Source organism: Aethalodelphis obliquidens, unplaced genomic scaffold, assembly GCF_003676395.1.
Source record: "Aethalodelphis obliquidens isolate GAN/ISIS:26980383/991018 unplaced genomic scaffold, ASM367639v1 scaffold40, whole genome shotgun sequence".
In the NCBI taxonomy this organism is placed as follows: domain Eukaryota; kingdom Metazoa; phylum Chordata; class Mammalia; order Artiodactyla; family Delphinidae; genus Aethalodelphis; species Aethalodelphis obliquidens.
The window spans coordinates 14,899,208-14,907,526 of NW_020837984.1; positions in this window are offsets into that span (position 1 = coordinate 14,899,208).

Sequence of the window (8,319 nt, forward strand, 5' to 3'; positions counted from 1 at the left end):
AGATCCCACATGCCGCGGAGCGGCTGGGCCCGTGGGCCATGGCTGCTGGGCCTGCGCGTCCGGAGTCTGTGCTCTGCAACGCGAGAGGCCACAACAGTGAGAGGCCCGCGTACCGCAAAAAAAACAAAAACAAAAAGACTTTAAAAGGTATGGTTAAAGATCTAATTACAATGCAATTGACAAAGAAACTTGGTCTCATCAAATCACGTTCTTTTTCTTGCTGACAAATTTTTTAACAGAGATTGTAAGATCTTATTTGACTTCTAGTAAACCTAGTACTTAATGTTGATAGTTCCACAGACACATCTGTATCAGTTAAACCAAAAAATTTAAACTAATTTTGATACCAAATATTAATTTAACATTGAATATTTTCCAGTGAACCTGAAATTCATTTGGGTTAGTTTCTTTTATATTTCTGAGTATTTACATAAGAGCTTAGCTTTATTTAAGCCAATTAAATAGAGCTAATTTACATTAATTGGCATTTAATTTTGGTAAAGCCATCCGAACGTAAAGATATATCATATCTATAACGTACACACGTATAGACAGACACAACCAAAGATCTCATAGCTTCATTTTCAAGTCTAGTCATGAATCAGGTATTACAATATAAACTCACTAGTTTGTAAATAGCAATTGGAGTAAGTTAAGTTTATCTGCATGAGTTTAAAAAAGCCTCTTTTCCACCTTTTTTCCTCTCAGTCTCAGGAATTGGAGATGGTTTAGATAAGAGTAAGGTAAGAGTTCCTGAGAGTCCTGGTAGAACACTTACATCTCAAGGCATAGGGAGAGAAAAGCAAGTCCCTCCTAGAAGATCTTATTCCCTTAGGGTCTGAATTCTGAAAAGTTGTTTATCAAGCTGGCATTATATAACTGCATATGCAAAGCCAGTTTGGGAATGTCAGAAAGAGCCCCATCTTGGTCATTTTCAGGGCGTGACTTTCCACAGTTCCCAACTAAGTAAGCTCTTGCAGGTATCAGTTCCATAAATGTAATACGTAAGCCCAGCTGGGGTTCCCATAGGTGCCTGTCTGTCAGGGAGCTGTTTGGCCTTTGAGGAACAATTTCCCATTATTAATTTGGTAGCCTAATTCAACAACTTTCTGAGAATAGTGTGGTGTATTGAATGTGTGCTGCTTCTGAGTCTAGCTCCTCAGAGAGTTAACCTTGGATTGGTTTGACTCTTTTGCATGTCTCTGTTCTTCCCTCTGATAGTCTAAAACTGCTTTGGGTGCTCAGAGCACTAGATGATCAGTCTTTACATCATGTGTCTCAGGAAGAGCAGAAATGACTTAATAGTACTGGGATTTCCTGTGAGACTGCTCCATGTCACAAGGATTAATCCTCAGACATTTCCACTAAGTTCTCAGTTGCCTGAGGACACCTTGTGGCCAGAAGGAGCAAATGTCCCTTTTCTTCGGAGTGGAATAATTCAGCCTCTCATTTCACTAGCCGTTTGTTCAGACCATATATCTACTTGTTTTTCAATTAAGCCAAATTTAACAAAAACCTGACCACCTATCTGGGTTTCCCTGAGCCTCCCACCCAGATCCCCCTAAGTCCCTAAGAAATGTACCAGTGCTCTTTAAGACTCCAAGTCTTAAGTAAAATCAGCTTGAATAAAATTTGTAGGACCATCACCTAAAACAATAAGATCTGGATATCAGGAGAACTTACAGGAACACCTGAAAAGTACTGAGAAGCCAGTGGAACTCAAAGGACCTGAGCTGGTACTGAACAACAACCAGTTCAGGTAGTCTCCAGGTGTCCTCTGATGGGTATCTCTGATATCCTGCTGGCTATGCTATGCAAATGTCTATGAAAAGTTATTAGTAGTCAATCTAAGAAGGAAATAATTTTATTCGAGCCAATAGAAGACAGTCTTTCAGAAAGCCCTGAGGACTGTTTTGCCAATTAGAAGTTAAAGCACAGTTATATACATTTTGGAGACAAAAGGTTATATATCAAATGATGTATTGACAGTCTACGTAGTTCAGACCTCCTTGTATAAGGCAAGAAGTGGGTAATTGGTGACCCCTTACAAGATTAAAAAGTAAATGTTATATCCTAAGAAGCTACCTTGCTGGCACCAGGAAAAAATTGTTTTTATGGTTGAGCAGGCATTCCTACATCTGCTAAAGAGATCTGGTTAATATATCATACAGATGTACAGTGCAACAGGGTAGTAGCCCAAACAGGCAGAGAGAGAATTTTATGTTTAAAATTTTTCTTGTCCTGCCTTAAAAATAATATTATTTCATCAGTATAAACAGAAACATAAAATATGCAGTCCTTTGTGACAGGCTTATTTCACTTAGCATTATGCTTTTATGGTTCATCTATGTTATAGCATGTATCAATACTTCATTCCTCGGGTTCCCTGGTGGCGCAGTGGTTAAGAATCCGCCTGCCAATGCAGGGGACACGGATTCGAGCCCTGGTCCAGGAAGATACCACATACCGTGGAGCAACTAAGCCCGTGTGCCACAACTACTGAGCCCATGCGCCACAACTTCTGAGCCTGTGCTCTAGAGCCCGCGAGCCACAACTACTGAAGCCCGCACGCCTAGAGCCCGTGCTCTGGAACAAGGGAAGCCACTGCAATGAGAAGCCTGCTCACCCAACAAAGAGTAGGCCTCGCTCGATGCAACTAAAAAAGCCCGCGTGCAACAACGAAGACCCAACGCAACCAAAATTAAAAGAAAATACTTCATTCCTTTATCTTGTTCCAAATAAAATTCCTTCCAATGGATACAGCAGAAGTATTTTTTTAAGCTTTGAAAAGTTTGTTAAAACTTTATTATTTTATTATATATTATATATATTTTTAAAGCTTTATTAAAAACTTTAATGAAGTATTAAAGTTACAACTATGTTGTCCTAAATTAGAAATAACATCCAGAAAAGAATCAGGGTTATCTTGAAGCAAAAAGGCAGCTTTACTGTTCACAAGGTTTGCGAACAGCCCTCAGGGGATACACAGCCCTCAGCTGAAACTGAAATTGTGTTCTCAGTGGGGGAAAGGGGTGAGGGATTTTTAAAAGTGAAACCCTCAGAAGCCATAGCTGGGAGACTTGTAAGGGGATTGGATGGCCCTTGCAGACTGACTACAAGTCCTCCCATCATGATCAATGATTGGCTGTCATTGGAGCTTCTTGATTGGGGCTTTTCTACGTAGGACCCTTAGCAGAATAAAAGTCTTTAAAGTTTTTGTTCGTGGTTTTTCTACGAACACAGAGTATGTGACTGAACCCCAGGTCTGTCATGACTGCCTGCCCCATTTTATTTTTGGCCCCCATTAGCCACACTGGTCCATTGTCTATGTTCTTCCTTGGGAGATTTCTCTTATTTTTTTACTTTTTCTTAAAGGACCTTATTTTATTTCAGAAAAGTAGTACATGCTCACTGTCACAAGTGAAACAATGTAGATAAATAAGGAAATGATTAATAATCACCTTATCCTCCCCCCATGAGTTTGTAAGCTTCCACATCTTACTTTGCTTGCATACAGATGCACATGTCTCTAAGTACTTTGGGGTTTTGTTATTTTTAAAAATGTGGTTACACCATGGATATTACTTGCAGCTTTCTTTTCTCGCTTAAACTTGCATCATAGATATTCTCCAGTTCAACTAATATGGATCTAATTAATTGTTATTTTAAAAGCAGCAAAGAGTCCACAGAATATGCCACAATTTTTTCAGTGGCAAATTGAATAAGTGATAAATGGCATTCATTGACATACATTCAGGTTTCACCTATTTTTTATTTGTTTGTTTTTGTAACTTTTAATCTCCCTCACCTATTTCACTCCTTCCCATGACCTTCTCTCCTCTGACAATTACCTGTTCATTCTCTGTAACTATGATTCTGTTTTGTTATGTGTGTTCATTTGTTTTGTTTTTTAGTTTCCACATATATGTGAAATCGCACAGTGTTTATCTTTCACTGTCTGATTTATTTCAGTTAGCATAATACCCTCTGGGTCCATCCATGATGTCACAAATGTCATGATTACATTCTTTTTTCTGGCTCAGTAATATTCCTTTTTATATATTATGTATAATATATTCCTTGCTACGTAATATATAGGAAGGAATATCTAATATATAATTTTATATATATCTAATATATTTCTTTCTATATATTTTTTCTATATATATTTATTTTATATATTCATTATATATAGTAAATATATATATCTATATGTATGTATATTTATTTACTTCTCTATCCATTAATCTATTGATGGGCACTTAAAATGCTTCCAAGCTAAACATCCATCAACAGAGGAATGAATGAAGAAGATATGGTACATATATACAATGGAATATTACTCAGCCATTAAAAAGAATGGAATAATGCCATTTGCAGCAACATGGATGGACCTAGAGATCGTCATACTGAGTGAAGTAAGTCAGAGAAAGACAAATATCATATGATATCACTTATATGTGGAATCTAAGAAAAGGGTACAAATGAACTTATCTACGAAACAGAAATAGAGTCACAGATGCAGAAAACAAACTTACAGTTACCAGGGGGTAATGTGGCTTACCCTCTGACAATGGCTTTTGCTGGGTCCCATATCTTTTGGGTCATTGCATTTTTGTTTTCTCATTTGTCTTCAGGTATTTCTTGATTTCCTCTTTGATTTCTTCAGTGACCCATTGGTTGTTCAGTAGCATATTGTTTAGCCTCCACATGTTTGTACTGTGTTTCTTGTAGTTGATTTCTAGTCTCACAGTGTTGTGGTTGGAAAAGATGTTTGACATGATTTCAATCTTTTAAACTTTACTGAGATTTATTTTGTGGACTATCATGTGATCTATCCTGGAGAATGTTCCTGGTGTACTTGAAAAGAATGTGTATTCTGCTGTTTTGAATGCAATTTTGTTTATATATCTATTAAGTCAAACCGGTTTACTGTGTTGTTTAAGAACAGTGTTTCTATATTGATTTTCTGTCTGGAGATCTGTCCATTGATGTGATATTGGTGTTTAATTCCCCAATATTTTTGTGTTCCAGTGAATGTCTCCCTTATGTCTTCTAGTATTTTACACCTGTTCCCCCCCACCACCACTACAAACAATGTTGCAGTAAGCATCCTGGTACATATACCTTTATGACTAATTATTTTATCTCTGTAGATTTCCAAACATGGGATTTATAAATTAAATATTGGGCTGGCCAAAAAGTTCATTCAGTTTTTTTCCATACCATCTTATGGAAAAACCCAAATGAACTTTTTGGCCAACCCAATATTATCTTTTTATGTATCTTAATAAATAATTGTTTTTAAAAGGTTTTAGTCATTCACACCCCCACCAACAAAGTCAGTACCTGAGATCTGTGTCTACTCCACCTTTTTTTCTGCATTAAGATGTTATTATTCTTATTAGTTTCCCCCAGTATGATTGATGAAAACTGGTATCTCCTTGTTTGCAGTTACATTCATTTAAACTACTACTGGAGTTGAGAATTTCTTCATCTTGTCTTTTTGACCAACGGCGCTTGCTTTCTCTTTTGTGATTTACCTAATTATGTACTTTGTCTGTATTTACATTGAGTTGTTTACCTCTTCTTATCCATTTGTAGAGTTCTTTGTATGTTTGTGATATAAACCACCATCTTGTCTGTCATTTTAGTGGCAAATATTCATTGTTTTTTTAAACTTTTAAAATTTTATCTCTGGTCATCTGAAAATGTTTATGTTTTATGTAATCAAATATGTTTATCTTTTCTCATATTACCTCTAAATTTCCTATCTTGCCTAGGACAGAATAAATATCATTTACACTATTTAGAATAAGAAAGAAATGAGATGTTTGGAAGTAACAGCATATGCAAATGAATTTCTTAAGGTAGTTCCAATGAAGAAAAAAACCCTGGAGACATAGCAGAATTATTGATTTCAGCGTTGTCATAGACAAAAAAAGCCATACACTTGTTAAGTTTTAACTTTTATCAGTAATTTAGTATTTCACTGGGGAAAAGTCCAGTGTGAATACAAAGCTGGACACCTGTCAACATTTAAGTTTTAATCAATGATATACTGTTGCAATAGGGAAATGTTCAAATCAACTTCGATTTGTACTTAGGTGATCTCATGTTTTAAAAGGAGAATGAGAGAATGGGGGTGGGGGCATGAGTAGGGGACCAGTAAAGTCAGGGAAATGAAAGATTACAAAAATTGAGAAGCAGCTGTTAGGCAAGTGAAATCCCTCTGCTTTCGTTAACTGCTGCTTATCAAATTTAGTCTCCAGTCCTTCCACAAAGACTAGAAGATAGGGACTCTATCTTCATTTGTTAGCTGGAACTAACACTACATTTTTTTGGCAGCCTTGAGTTTTTTCAGATAGGCACTTTAAGGGAAGTTGGGCTCATTCCAAGGATGCGGCTTTGAGCTGTTGTAAACTATGTTAGTCTCTATATGCTAAAGCTGAGGCCCTGTTGAGAAGAGGTCTCAGAAGAACCTGGCTAGAGTTTGGTCAAGGAGAGGATCTTAGTGTCTAGGTTCTTAAGGAGACTGCTTTCTTGAACACTTCTTTGAATAAATATTTCTTACATTACTTTATTATTACACTTCATATACATGGTAACATTTTCCACCAATGACTTAAAAAAAAGCTTTTTGAGTTTTAGTGACAGTATTCTTTTGAAAAGTTAAGAGTGCAGAATGAGAAAGCCTTCAATCCACCTCCACTTTGCAAGTCTTTTTTACTGTCTCTTCATCAAGGGTCCTTTCAGCAGAATCTTTCCTAATGTTTCAGAAGCAGAAATGAAAGTTTCCACTTAGGACAGGTGTGTGAAGTTCACTGACATGGTAAATTCTAATCAACCAACATATATTTATTGAAGGGCTTTTAGGCTTAATGTACTTAGGTGTTGTGGGCATAATGTAGTTTGGAAAAAGAAAAGTAAAAAACACATAATTTAGTTCTTTCTTTGTAACTTGTAGAAAAAGGAGATTTAATCTTCATATTTTTATGTTCTTTCTGTTTTTTTTTTTAAAGACTTTATTTCTTTTTTTTCATTGCAGTGCGTGGGCTTCTCATTGCGGTGGCTTCTCTTGTTGTGGAGCTTGGGCTCTAGGTACGTGGGCTTCAGTAGTCGTGGCACACAGGCTCAGTAGTTGTGACTCACGGGCTTAGCTGCTCTGTGGCATGTGGGATCTTCCTGGACCAGGGCTTGAATCTGTGTTCCCTGCATTGGGAGGTGGATTCTTAACTGCTGCACCACCAGCAAAGTCCCTATTTTTATGTTCTTACATGGAAGTGTTTATTTCTTGTGTGACTTGCATCTTGTTCCATTAACACCTCCATTTCCCCCTTTCTTACTGTGCTCTACTGGCTGTTCCACAAACATGCCAGGCATTTTCCTTGCCTAGAAAGCTCTTTCCCTAGATATTCACCTGGCCCACTCTCTCACTTACTGCAAACTTTTGCTCAAATGCCATCCTGCTCAATGAGGCTTGATCTGACCATCCTATTTAAAATTGCAAGCCATTCCCCTTTCCTCTTTCCCCACCCTACATCATTTACTTGTTTACTCTAATTGTCATCTGTCTCCCTCCACTAGAATGTCTGTGTCATTAGAATCAATATTTTAAAAAATCAATATTTTCTACTGATTTTTCTCAAGTTCCTGGAACACTGCATGCCACTTGGAAGGAACTCAATAAATATTTGTCCAATAAATGAGTCCTTTTTTGTAGTGGATTTTCTGCTTCCTTTCTCCAAGCTTATCCTTTTTTTAAACCATAATTTTATTTATTTATTTATTTGGTTGCTCCGGGTCTTAGTTGTGGCATGCATGTGGGATCTAGTTCCCTGACCAGGGATCGAACCCAGGACCCCTGCATTGGGAGCTCGGAGTCTTATCCACAGGGAAGTCCCTAACCTTTCTTTTTATCCAACTTGTTTTCCTTCCATCCATACTGTTCTTTATGTTCATGTACTAGTTTTTTCTTTTCCTTTTTTTTTTGACTGGGTGGGGGCGGGTATTTTAATTACAGAAATGAGATCATATAATACCTATCACTCAGTCAGCAGATTTTCTCACCTAACAATACTAGGACAATAGACACTGATGTTACAAATCTTTTTAATGCTTGCATAATGTTCCAGCATATGAGGTGAGTACACTACTTTCATTCATGTTTGTCACTATTTTTCCACTCCCTTCACTTTGGACCATTTTTCCTTCTACCTAGTACCATTTACCCATTCATCCTGTACGCAACAGTCCCGAACATAGTGATCACTCAGTAAAGTGTTTGTTGCACCCCTGGTCTGTTTCTGGCAGCGATTA